General features: G+C 36.0%; 1 long non-coding RNA gene across 1 annotated transcript in view; it reads left to right on the top strand.

Annotated features, from left to right (window-relative positions):
- The first annotated feature begins 823 nt into the window (after positions 1 to 823).
- The window catches only part of LOC140709341 (uncharacterized), a 28,754-nt gene continuing 15,082 nt past the window's right edge, over positions 824 to 14,495 (top strand). The window contains exons 1-2 of the long non-coding RNA XR_012089860.1: positions 824 to 951; positions 2,452 to 2,978. This is a non-coding gene — a long non-coding RNA (uncharacterized lncRNA). The remainder of the gene's footprint in view (positions 952 to 2,451; positions 2,979 to 14,495) is intronic.

Here is a 14,495-nt window from a genome sequence, read left to right as displayed (position 1 = left end):
CTCTGAACTACAGAGAGGTTCCCTCCTTGTCACTGGAGGTGTCGTAGCAGAGGCTAGAAGTCCTGAGTCAGTGATGCTCCAGGGAGCTCCTTCCATGGGGTTGGAGGTGGCACGACTCAAATCTCATTGGCTTCAGGAATTGTTTATGCCTTGGTTCCCCACCTAGACCACTCTTCCACCTGCTCATGGACTTCTCAGGAAATTTTACAGATTCTTACATACCAAAGAGGATGGGGCAGGAAAGTTTCACTCAGTAATTCAGAGGCATTCACATTTTTTACTTTGTTATAGTTTAATTTTTAGCAGATGGGCTCAGAAATTCATCTATGAGAAGGCCTATGAAAGAGTTTATTTGGAATGTTATAGGGACATACACTTCTCTTATATGTTGATGAATGTTTGGCATAACCCATATGTAAGCCAAGTATGAACAAAAGTTTTGATTAGACCTATTTCTTCCTATTTGGTCACTCTTCCAAGCACTCCAATATCATGATGTTGCTTCAGTAGAATTTAAAGAGCAGGCTAATACTGTGTAATTAATAGCATTTAGTTTTGTATCATCTCAGGATATTAATTACAAACAACAAAAGCTCACTCTGGCTGTTTAACAGAAAAGGAGTTTATTAAAATATTATTGGGTAGATTATAGAACTCTTGGAAAAGCTGCAGAACGAGGCTTGAGGCTAAGCATATAGGAGAAATGTCCAAAAACCACACCACAAAACTAGCCTGGTGAGGAAGCTCTACTGCCACGGCGACTGCTCCACCATTGCTGCATCATGCCAGGAACATGTACTTGCATCTTCAGCTAGCAGCAAAAGGGAGCCACCACCCCTGCCAGCAAAATGTCTTCTGCAAGGAGACCCTCTTACAATTGTTCCTTTCCAGAGCATAGCTCTGACTGGTAGAGCCTCCATCACAGGGCGCACCCTGACTGCAAAACAGACTGTGAGATATACTTTCTGGATTCTACCTTGGAGAGAAGGAATACAAGTCTGTAAAATAGTCCTTACATAGTGACAATGTGCGAAGAGTACTAGAAAGCAAGGGAAAAGATTACATTTATTTGTTACAAGCTCAAATTGTCACTGGTTTTAGATCCAGGCAAGGTGAGACAACACCTGCAGTGTCAGCCACATATTTGAAGCATCTGTCAGGGCATACAGTTGTGCTCGCTGAAAATGACCTGGATGGATGCTGGGCTTTAAAAAAAACAAAAAGAAACAAACAAACAAATGAAAGAAAAGAAAGAAGAAAGAAAAGAAGCACTTAACACCTCAGGCAGCAGGCTGTACCCTAGAGTAAGGTAGACCTAACTGTATTTCTTAATTGTGCTATAATGTTGACTGCTAAGATGTTATTATGGGTCCCAGACCTGGGGAATTGTTAGAATGATCAGAGCTGATATTGTGAGCTTAACAATTCCACCTGATATCTCCTCTATATCTTCCATTTACTTTTCTCCATTTCACTGTTGCTACCTTCATCCAGGTACCATCATCTCTCACTCAGACTAACCGTAAGAACCTCTTAACTGGTCTTCAACTCCCAATCCTCTATAAGCTAAACACCACACTGCCAAAATGATCTTTAAAAAATACAAAGGCAATTGTGTTATCCTGCCTGCTGTCCTTCCTTCAATGGCTTCCTGTTACACTTAGAAAAAATAGTTGAACTCCTTAACATTGACCAGTAAGGTTCTAATTGTTTGGCTGTTCCCATAAGTCCAGTCCATGCAATGCTCCTCTCCCTGGGCTTCGCTTAACAGGCCCTGGTCTCTCTATTCCCGATATGTGCCAGGTTCCTTCTTCCCTCCCAGCCTTCACACATGCTGCTGTCTCAGCCAGGAACTCTCCTTGATGGACTTTCATGTTCCATACAAGGTTCAGGCTAACTCTCATAGATTCTTTCAGATGAGGTTAGTTCCCTCTGTTTTATGCTTTTTATAAATCTGAACAACTCCTTCATGACACATGTAACCATTATACTTAAGTAATTATCAAGGTAACCATTTGTTTTGTTTAATGTCTGCTATCCTTGCTGAATTTAAATTCCATGTGTTATTCACCACTGCTATAGGCCCAGCACCTCACAGTTCCTAAGACACACGAGGCCTCAATAAGTATTTCTTGGCCAGGTGTGGTGGCTCATGCCTGTAATCCCAACACTTTGGGAGGCCAAGGCGGGTGGATCACCTGAGGGTGGTGAAACCCTGTCTCTACTAAAAATACAAAAATTAACTGGATGTGGTGGTGCATGCCTGTAATCCCAGCTACCCAGGAGGCTGAGGCTGGAGAATTGCTGGAACCCGGGAGGCAGAGGCTGCAGTGAGCTGAGATCGCGCCACTGCACTCCAGCCTGGGCGACAGAGCAAGACTCCATCTCAAAAAAAAACAAAAAAATTGTTGAATGGTTTTTACAATCCGATTCATTTCTCTTTCCTCCTAGAAATGAAGCCTTGGCCATGCAAGCAAGGGGAGGTGAGATCTGATAGTGCCAGGGGAGTAATAGGGCACTGTCAACCCGTTAACTCGTTCTAGTATTGGCTATGTAACCCTAGACAAGTTATTTTACATTTCTAGACCTCAGTTCAGCAGCTGGAACACATGGACTTTGGATTTCCTTCTTGCTGGAACTTCCTTTATGCACTCGTGTTCATTACTCACACATGTATTTATCCATTGTCCATGTCGGCTTGTCAGTTTTAGTTACCTCCTACCCCCACCTGTCCAAGGTGCTCTTGTCCTCAGAAGACCCCAGTGGCATGAAGAAAACTGACTTGGAAAATTTTATCCCAGATAAAACTGGTCTGGAACACATAAAAAGTCTTTCCCCAACAATTTTGATTCACTTCAATTCCTGAAAACTAACTTCTGACTTTCAAAGAAAATTCCACTTTGGCAACTGTACAGGTACTAACAACAGTTTTCCCTTACCTGGAAGAACAGTCTTGGAGGAGAAAACACACCATGTCTGTATGGGTGTGACAAAGGCTACTTTTTCTAGCACTCCTGGGACTCACAGAGAAGGCATTCACCAAGGGGCGAGGTGAAAGCAGACTTAGATTTCATATAGCCAATTCTTGCAGTCCATGTCAGCAAAAGTGAAAAAGCACAGCAATAATGCATTGTCTCCTTAAGGCTAATGTGAGTAAGATAATTTAAGTATGTGGATTTCTGGTAGTGTAATTTTATCTCAACAAAGAACTGAGAACAATGAGAGAAGTGAATAGAAACCATAATCCCATCATAACAGCCCCTGGAGCCTCTGAGCGCAAGGGGGATCTAGAATATTTCCAATGCCCCCTTGCAGTTAGTTAATCCCCTCCCAAAGACACTGTTCAGATTCCTCGCCATAGGTTAGTTTTCCTTATTCTGCATTTCCCTGACTAATAATGTTGTTAAGCACGTTTTAATATGATTTATATAAATAGAATCATACAGCACGTACTCTGCTGTGTTTGGCTTATTTTCTAAACACAGCGTCTTGATACACATTAAATTCCTGCTTTTTTAATAGTTTCTTTAGTTTTCTTAATGTTAGGCAGTATTTCATTGTATGAATTTTCCATAATTTATTGATTTACCTGCAGATGGACATTTAGGTTATTACAATTTGGGGCTATTTGAACAAAGTTGTTATGAATATTTATGTATAAGTCTTTTGTGGACATATTATTTCTCTTAAATGAATATTTAGGGGTGGAGCTTCTTGGTCATAGCATAGGTGTATGTTTAACTTTATAAGAAACCACCAAATTGTCTTCTTCATTGATTGTGCCACCTTGCATTCATACTAGCACTGTATGAGAGTTCCAGGGGCTCCATCTCCTTGCCACACTTGCTTTGTCATTAATTTTAATATTAGCCATTTTCGTGGGTCTGAAATAATATCTCATGGGGCTTTGTAACTTCATTTCACTGACTGATAACATGACTAAGGATTTCACATGGGTTTTGGTCATTTACACATTTTCACTCGGACATAAATGTGGGTCTATTTCTGAATTCTTTATGTTTTTCATTTATCTATATGTGTATTCATACACCAGAACCACACATTCTTGACTGATGAACCTTGATAGTATGTATTGAAACCAGATGGTATGAAACCTACAATTTTGTTATTTTCCACTATTGAAACTTTTTTAGATTTTTTGAATTTCCATATAAATTTTAAATTTGGTCCATTCGTTTCTCAAAAAAAAAGCCAACTGGGATTTTCTTTTAGGATTGCAAGGAATAAATAGATCAATTTAAGAGGACTGATACATTTAAAATAGTGTGTTATCCAATATGTGAACATATATCTCTTCATTTATTTGGGTCCTGTCTAGTTTTTCTCAAGATTGTTTTGTAATTTTCAGTGTAGCAATCTTACAAATTTTTGAAATATGTTGCTAACATTTTATCTTTTTATGCTGTCATAAAGTTATTTCTAAATTTTATTTCCAATTGTGTGGTGATGGTATATAGAAATATAATTGATTTCTATATATTGACCTTGTATTCTGTGGCCTTGATAAAGTTACATATTAGTTCCAATATATATTTCTATAAGTTTCTTAGGAATTTCTACATGGGCAATTATGCCATTTGAGAGTAAAGACATTTGTGCTTCTTCTTTCCAATCCATGCTTATTTTCTTACCTTATTGCACTGGCTGGAACTTCCAGGACATGTTAGAATAGAATTAGTAAATTGGGATATACTTGCCTTGTTTCTGATACTAGGGGAAAAATATTTCACAATTAATATAATGTTAGCCATAGGTTTTTCATAGATGACTTTCATCACATAGAGAAAATTCCTTTCTAATCCTAGTTTGCAGAGAGTTTTATCCTCAATGCATGTTGAATTTTGTCAAATGCTTTCTCTACATCTATTGAGACAATATAATTTTTTCCTTTATTCAGTTAATTTGGTGAATTACATTGAAAATATTAAATAAACTTTGCATTCTATGATAAATCCTCTTAATACATTGCTAGACTCAATTTACTGATATTTTCTTAAGGATTTTTGCTTCTATGCTCCTGAGGAATACCAATCTGTAACTTTCTTTTCATTTAACATCCTTGTCAAATTTCAATATCAGAGCTACGTTAACCTGTAAAAGACTTGGTGAATATTCCCTCTTTCTCTGTTTTATGAAAGAAATTATGTAAGATTGAAATTTTTATTTCTTAAGTGTGTGATATAATTCACCAGTTAATCCTTTCAGACCTGTGACGCTCTAAATGGGAAGTTTTTAAACTATGGGTTTTAATTCTGTGATAATTAGAGATTGTCTCGGTCAGGGTACAATGAGAGGAACAGAACCAGTTAGAACTGTACTTCAGAGGTTTACCACAAGGACTCAATTTACATGATTGCAAAGGCAGCTAGGCAAGTCTAAAATCCAGAGGTCAGGACATCCAGAGGGTTTGCTGGAACTCTGTCATGGGCTAAAGCTGTAATCCACACATAGAATTTCTTCAGGGAAGCTTCAGCTCGGCTTTTAAAGCCTTTCAACTGATTGAATCAGACCAGCCTATATAAACTGGGATTTTCTCCCTTACTTAAAGTCAATTCATAATGGACTTTAATTACATCTACCTTCACAGCAACTCCTAGATTAGTATTTGATTGAGTAACTAGGGACTGTCATGCAGCCAAGCTGACACATCAAAAGACGTCACAGGGCTGTTAAATTTTCATTTCTTTATGTGTTAGCTTTTTATTTTCAAGGAATTTGTGCTTTTCATCTAAGTTGTAGAATTCAGTATGAAGTTGTTTATAATATCCGCTCATTTTAAATTTAAAAATGTCACACTTATCATTTGTGAAATGGTTTCTATTCATTTTTAAATATATAACCTCATCGTGTGTGTGAAGGTACTCAAGCCACAAACTAAATAAGGATAATAATTTTTAAAGTAATGATAGTAGTCATAATAATAATTTTTAAGACCTAGGATTCATCTCTTATTCCCCTTTCCTCACCTCCCACATACTACTTCCTAGATCCCAAGTTCTGCCTTAAGTTTATTATCACTTCTCATCTTCTCATTATCTTCAATGTTCTTACCCTAATTAGAGTCACCATCATCCTCACCTGAACCACTTCAGAAGTTTCCTATCTTGTATCCTGATTTCTATCTTGTCTCCTTATTCCTATCTTGTGCCACAGCAATCCCATATCAGAACAACCACAGCAATCATATAAAATATAGAGAAGATTATGTCCTCCCTGATTGAAATGACAGAATATCTTGCCATTGTAGCTAGAGAAAAATCTCAAGTCCTTACTGTCCTACAAAGCACTTCATACTGTGGCACTGACTCTTATGCTGACTTCATCATATCTTTCTTTCCTTGTTCACTACGTTGCAGGAATATTGGCATTCTGGTGGCTTCCTTCCCTTTAAAGTAACCTTTTAACTGACTAAAATTTAAGTATAAATTCATAAAAGCTCACCAACTGCAGGTATACATCTCAATAAAGCTTCATAAGCTAAACAAACATGCAACCAATGCACAGATGAAGAAATAACATATTACCAGCATCTCAGAAGCAGTCCACCTGGGAAGCAGGTCCTCAGAAGCAGTCCCAGTCACTACCAGCCCCCAAACATTACCTTTTTCCTGGCATCTAACACCATACATTTGTTCTTCATTTTGTGAACTGTATATAAAGGGAATATACAGTATGAACTCTTTGGTGCCTGAATTTTTTTTCTCAAAATTGTGTTTGTGATATTTCTGGCGCGTATAGATTGTTCATTCTCATTGCCGTATAGTATTTCTCTATGAGAATATACCACCATTTGTGCATCCATTTGATTGCTAAAAGGCATTTTAGTAGTTTTCAATTTTAAATTTGAAAAATAGTACTAATTTGAATATTCACGTACTTATCCTTTTGTGACTATATGTACACACTTCTGTTAGGTACATACCTAGGAATATAATGACTGGGTCAGAGGATAGGGATATGCTTAGCTCTGGTGAATACTGTTAACTTTTCCAAATTCTTTCTACCATCTATTATTCCTATCAGCAGTGTATGAAAGTTTCAATTGCTCCACACTCTGACCAAACTTGGTATTGTCTTTTTTCTTGTTAGCCATTTTGGTGGCTATGTAGAGATAACATGTTGTGATTTGAATTTGCATTTCTCTTATGAATGATGAGATTAAATTCTTTATCATATGTTTATCAGAAATATGGAAATGCCCTTTCATGAATTGCCTGTTTGAGTTGTTCAGACATTTTTCTATTTGCTCATTTCTTGTTTTTGTTGTTGTTGTTGTTGTTGATCTGTAAGTAGGAATACATATGTATATGTGTTCTGGGAACAAGCCCTTTGTTAAATATAGGTATTACATAAAGCTTCTCCATCCCTGTGGTTTGATATTTTGCAGTCTTGGTGGTGTTTTTGATAATCAGAAATTTTTAATTTTAATGACATCCAATTTGTCATTTTTCCACCTTATTGATATGCTTTTTATTACCTGACTAAGGAATCTTTCCTATTGACAAGATCTGAAGACATTCTCCCAGAGTTTAGAATTTTGTTTTAGGATGTGTAATATATTTTTATTTTCTATAGGTACATAATATACATATTTATGGGGTACATGTGACATTTTGTTACACACACAGAATGTATAATGATCAAGGCACAGTATTTAGAATATCCATCACCGTAAGCATTTATCATTTATCTGTGTTGAGGACATTTCAGTTCCTCACTTCCAGATATTTTGAAAGATACAACACATTCTCATTAACTGTAGTCACCTCACTCTACTATTAATCATTAGAACTTATTTATTCTATTTAACTATATGTTTGTACTCATTAAACAACCTCTCTTTTTCCCCACAACCCTATGCACATACGCCCCTTTCCCACCCTCTGGTAACTATCATTCTATTCTCTACCTTCATGAAATCACCATTTTTACCTCCCACATATGACGGAAGATGTGATCATTGTCTTTCTGTGTCTGGCATAGTCTATTTAACATAATGACCTCCATCCAGTTTCATCCATGTTGCTGCAAATAATATGATTTCCTTATTTTTGTGGCTGAGTAGTATTCCATTTATATATATTTTTTTTCTTTGTGCATTCATCTGTTGATAGACTCTTAGGTTAATTCCATATCTTTGCTATTGTGATAGTGCAGCAGTAAACATTAGGATGCATAAATCATTTTGATATACTGGTTTTCTTTCCTTTGAATAAATACTTAGTAGTGGGATTGCTGGATCACATGGTAGTTCTATTTTTAGTTATTTGAGAAATCTCCATACTGTTACCCATAATGGCTGTATTAATTTGCATACCCACCAAAGGTGTATGAGAACTCTCCTCATCCTCTCAAACATCTGTTATTTTTCCTCTTTTTCAAAATAGCCATTCTGACTGGAGTGAGATGATATATCACTGTGGTTTTAGTATGCATTTGCCTGAGAATTAGTGATGTTGAGCAATTTTTCATATACTTGCTGGCCATTTGTATGTCTTCTTTTTAGAAATGTCTGTTTAGATCCTTTGTCCACTTTTTAACAGGATTGTTTGTGTTTTTTTGCTGTTGTTTGAGTTCCTGTATACCCTGGATATTAGTCTCTTGTTGGATAAATGTTTTGCAAATATTTTCTCCCATTCAACAGGTTATCTCTTAACTTTGTTGATAACTTCCTTTGCTGTGCAGAAGCTTTTTAGTTTAATGTAATACTATTTGCCTATTTGCCTGTGCTTTTGAGTCCTTAACCATAAAATCCTCACCTAGACCAATGTTCTGGAGTATTTCCTCTATTTTCTTCTAGCAGCTATATAGTTTAGGGTCTTGCATTTAATGTCTGTAATCCATTTCGAGTTGACTTTTGTATACCATGAGAGATAGGGGTCTAGTTTCATTCTTCTACATATGGATATCCTGTTTTCCCTGGATTATCTATTGAAGAGAGTGTCCTTTTCTCAGTGTATGTTCTTGGTACCTTCATCAAAAGTCAATTAGCCCTAAATACATGAGTTTATTTGGGAGTTCTTTATTTTGTTCCATTGGTTTATATGTCTGTTTTAATCCTATATCATGCCGTTTTGGTTACTATAGCTTTGTAACATGTTTTGAAGTCAGGTAGTGTGATTGATATGGTTTGGATGTTTTGTCCCCTCCACATCTCATGTTGAAATGTGACCTCCAGTGTTGGAGGTGGGCCTGATGGGAGGTGTTTGGATCACAGAGACAGATCCCTCATGAATGGCTTGGTGCCCTCTCCATGGTAAAAAGTGAGTTCTCATTCTGTGAGTTCATGTAAAATCTGGTTGTAAAAAAGTGTGACACCTCATCCCCTCTTTCTCTCTTGCTACCTCTCTCACTATGTGACAAACTAGATTCCCATCACCTTCTGCCATGATTGATTGTAAGCTTCCTGAGGCCCTCACCAGAAGTAGATGCCAGCACTGTGTTTTGTGTACAGCCTGCAGAACTGTGAGCCAAAATAAACCTCTTTTCCTTAGAAATTACCCAGTATTAGGTATTCCTTTATAGCAAAACAAACAGTCTATAGTGATGCCTCCAGTTTTGTCTTTTTTGCTCAGCATTCCTTTGTTTATTCAGGCTCATTTTTGGTTCCATACAAATTGAAGGTTTTTTCTATTTCTGTAAAAAGATGACATGGATATTTTGATAGAGAACACATTGAATGTGTAGATTGCTTTGGGTAGTACGGTTATTTTAACAATATTAATTTTTCCAATGCATAAGATTGAATCTCTTTCCACTTGTTTGTATCCTTTTCAATTTCTTTCATCAGTGTTTCATAGTTTTCCTGGTAAAGGTCTTTCCCCTCTTTGATTAAATGTATTTCTAGCTATTTTTGTAGCTATTGTAAATGAGATTGCTTTCTGGATTTCTTTTCCAGATAGTTTGTAATTGGTGTGTAGAACTGCTACTGATTTTTGTATGTTGATTTTTTGTCCTGCCACTTTACTGAACTTGTTTTATAGATCTAAGAGGATTTTGATGGAGTCTTTGGGTTTTGCTAGATAGAAGATCAGGTCATCTGTGAAGAGGGACAATTTGACTTACTCTTTACCAATTTAGATGCTTTTTATTTCCTTCTCTGGCCTGATCACTTTGGCTGGAACTTCTAGTACTATGTTAAATATGCATAGTGAAAGTGGCCTTCCTTGCCTATTTCCAGTTCTTAGCAGAAGACTTTAAACTTTTCCCCATTCAATGTTATGTTAGCAATGGGCTTGTGTATGGCCTTTATTTTGTTGAGGTACGTTTCTTCTATATGTAATTTGTTAAGAGTTTTATCATAAAAGGATGTTTAATTTTGTCAACTGCCTTTTCTGCATCTATTAAGAGGTTCACATTATTTTTCCTTCATTCTGTTTATGTGGTATATCACATTTATTGACTTCCGTATGTTGAACTATCCTGTCATCCCTGGGATAAATCTCACTTGATTATGGTGTGTTATCTTTGTGAAGTGCTGTTGGAATTGGTTTCCTAGTATTTTGTTGAAGATTTTTGCATCTATGTACGTCAGGAATATTGACCTATAGTTTTCTTTTTTGTTGTTGTGTCCTTGTCTGATTTTGATATCCAAATAATGCTGGCTTCGTACAATGAGTTAGGTAGAATTCCCTCCTCTTCTAGTTTTTGGAATAATTTGAGGAGAATTGGTATTAGTTCTTTCTAAGTTTGGTAGAATTCAGCAGTGAAGCCATCATGTCCTTGTCTTTTCTTTGCTGAGAGACTTTTATTACTGATTCAATCTTGTTACTCATTATTGGTTACTCATTATTGGTCTGTGGGTTATTTTTTAAAGTTCTGTTTTTTTACTGTTCAAATTTAGATCTGTAATCCACCTGGAACTAATTTTTGTTTATGATGTAAGGTAGGGGGAAGTTATATTTTTTTATTCCATAGGAATATAGGAATATCCAGTTAACCCAGGCACCATTTATCAAAAAGGCTCTACTGCCATGTAGTCATCTTTCTCATATATCAAGCAATTATATATGTGTGAGTCTGTTCCTGGAGTCTCTATTCTATTCTATTGGTCTATCCTTACACCAGCAACATGCTGTTTTAATTACTGTAGCATTTACATCCAGTAGTTGAAATTCTGTAACTTTGTTATTGTCTAAGAACCTCTTGGCTATTGTTAGTTATTTGTCTCTCCAAATACATTTTCAAATAAGCTTGTCAAGTACTACCAACAAAATTATGTCAGAATAAATATACAATAAATACAAGCTAATTTTAACATTGGATTTTTAAATAAGCTGGACAAATTCTACCAAAAATAACAACACTATAATTCATACACATTGAATCTATAGGGTAATTTGGGCATAACATATTTTACTATTGAGTCTTCAGACTAAGAACATGTGATATTTTTATTTCATTTAAATCTTCTTTAATTTCTCTCAATAATGTTCTACAGACTTTAAAGATTTTACACATCTTTACTAAATATATTCATATATTTGGATAGTTTATGACATCATAAACTTTATAACTTTTTAAATTGTCATTTTTATGTTGATACAAAGAAATGCAGTTAACTTTTATACATTGATTTTATTTCCAATGATAAATTGACTTTTTAGGTTTCAAAGTTTACAGTTTTTTTCTTAGTTTTCACTTAACATAATTATGTATTATTTAAGTAAAGACAATTGTATTCTTCTCTTTCAATCTTCAGACATTTTTTTTTCATGGCTTATGGTTCCATCTAGAATCTCCTATAGAATTCTAAATAGAAATGAAGATAATGAATATCCTTGTCTCCTTCCAATCTCTGGGGTAAGCATTCAAGATTTTACCATTAATAATAAAGTTTGTTACATATTTTTACAGTTACTCCTTTAAGGAAATTCTCTTCTCTTTCTAGTATAATCAGAATTATCATGAGTTGTTGTTGAATTTTATCAAGAACTTTTCCTGAATCTACTGGGATTTTTATGTAATTACCATTTTCTATTAATGTAGTAAATTTCAAAGATGTCTTTCCAAATATTAAACTAACCTTGCATTCCTGAAATGTAATCAACTTTGTTGTTATATATTATTCTTTGTTGTATCTCGCTTAATTGATTTACTTACTTGTTTTAAGAATTTTTTATTAGGTTGATGCAAAAGTTATCATGGTTTTTGTCATTTTTTAATTTTTATACTTAAAGTTCTGAGATACATCTGCAGAACATGCAGGTTTGTTACATAGGTATACATTTGCCATGGTGGTTTGCTGCATCCACCAACCCATCATCTAGATTTTAAGCCCCACATGCATTGGGTATTTGTCCTAATGCTCTCCCCCACTTGTACTTCACCACCCCTGACAGGCCCTGGTGTGTGATGCTCCCCTCCCTCTGTACATGTGTTCTCGTTGTTCAACTTCCACTTATGAGTGAGAACATGAGGTATTTGGTTTTCGGTTCCTGTGTTAGTTTTCTGAGAATGATGATTTCCAGCTTCATCCATGTCCCTGCAAAGGACATGAACTCATTCTTTTTATGGTTGCATAGTATTCCATGGTGTATATGTGCCACATTTTCTTTATCCAGTCTATCATTGATGGGCATTTGGGTTGGTTCCAAGTCTTTGCTATTATGAATAGTGCTGCAATAAACATACATGTGCACATGTCTGTGTAGTAGAATGATTTATAATCCTTTGGGTATATACCCAGTAATGGGATTGCTGGGTCAAATGGTATTTCTGGTTAGAGATCTTTGAGGAATTGTCACATTGTCTTCCACAATTGTTGAGCTAATTTACACTCCCATCAACAGTGTAAAAGTTTTCCTATATCTCCACATCCTCTCCAGCATCTGTTGTTTCCTGTTTTTTTGGGGTTTTTTTGGTTTTTTTGTCCTTTTTTTTTTTTTTTTTTTTTTTTTTTTGAGACAGAGTTTCACTCTTGTTGCCTGGGCTGGAGTGCAATGATGTGATCTTGGCTCATCGCAACTTCTGCCTCCTGGGTTCAAGTGATTCTTTAAATAATGTGTGATGGTGCACGCATGTAATCCCAAGTAGCTGGGATTACAGGCATGTGCCACCATGCCCAGCTAATTTTGTATTTTCAGTAGAGACAGGGTTTCTCCATGCTGGTCAGGCAGGTCTTGAACTCCCAACCTCAGGTGATCTACCCACCTCAGCCTCCCAAAGTGCTGGGATTACAGGCATGAGCCACTGCACCTGGCCCCTGACTTTTTAATGATCACCATTCTAACTGGAGTGAGATGGTATCTCATTGTGGCTTTGATCTCCATTTCTCTAATGGCCAGTGATGATGGGCTTTTTTTCATATGTTTGTTGGCTGCATATATGTCTTGTTTTAAGAAGTGTCTGTTCATATCCTTTGTCCACTTTTTGTTGGGGTTGTTTGGTTTTTTCTTGTAAATTTGTTTAAGTTCCTTGTAGATTCTGGATATTAGACCTTTGTCAGATGGATAGATTGAGGAAATTTTCTCCCATTCTATAGGTTGCCTGTTCACTCTGATGATATTTTCTTTTGCTATGCAGAAACTCTTTCATTTAATTAGATCCAATTTGCCAATTTTGGCTTTCGTTGCAATTGCTTTTGGTGTTTTAGTCATGAAGTCTTTGCACATGCCTATCTCCTGAATGGTATGGCCTAGGTTTTCTTCTAGGGTTTTTATGGTTTTAGGTCTAACATTTAAGTCTTTAATCCATCTTGAGTTAATTTTTATATAAGGTGTGTAAGGAAGGGGTCCAGTTTCAGTTTTCTGCATATAGTTAGAAAGTTTTCCAGCACCTTTTATTAAATAGGGAATTCCTTCCCTATTGCTGGTTTTTGTCAAGTTTGTCGAAGATCAGATAGTTGAAGATGTGTGGCATTATTTCTGAGGCCTCTGTTCTGTTCCATTGGTCTATATATCTGTTTTAGTACCAGTACCATGCTGTTTTGGTTGCTGTAAACTTGTAGTATAGTTTGAAGTCAGGTAGCATGATACCTCCAGCTTTATTCTTTCTGCTTAGAATTGTCTTGGCTATGTGGGCTCTTTTTTGGTTCTATATGAAATTTAAAGTACTTTTTTCTAATTCAGTGAAGAAAGTCAATGGTAGCTTGATGGGAATAGCATTGAATCTCTAAATTACTTAAGGCAGTATGGCAATTTTCACTATATTGATTGTTCCTATCCATGAGCATGGAATTTTTTCCAGTTGTTTGTGTCCTCTCTAATTTCCTTGAGCAGTGGTTTGTGGTTATCCTCTTTTATTTTGTCGAGCAGTGGTTTCTAGTTCTCCTTGAAGAGGTCCTTCACGTCCCTTGTAAGTTGTATTCCTAGGTATTTTATTTTCTTTGTAGCAATTTTGAATGGAAGTTCACTAATGATTTGGCTGGCTGTTTGTCTGTTATTGGTGTATAGGAATGCTTGTGATTTTTACACATTGATTTTGTATCCTGAGACTTTGCTGAAGTTGCTTATCAGCTTAAAGAGTTTTTGGGC

The sequence above is a fragment of the Chlorocebus sabaeus genome, chromosome 20 (assembly GCF_047675955.1).
Source record: "Chlorocebus sabaeus isolate Y175 chromosome 20, mChlSab1.0.hap1, whole genome shotgun sequence".
NCBI classification, from domain to species: domain Eukaryota; kingdom Metazoa; phylum Chordata; class Mammalia; order Primates; family Cercopithecidae; genus Chlorocebus; species Chlorocebus sabaeus.
Note: the sequence above shows the minus strand (reverse complement) of the source record. Positions and strands in the feature narration are given on the sequence as shown.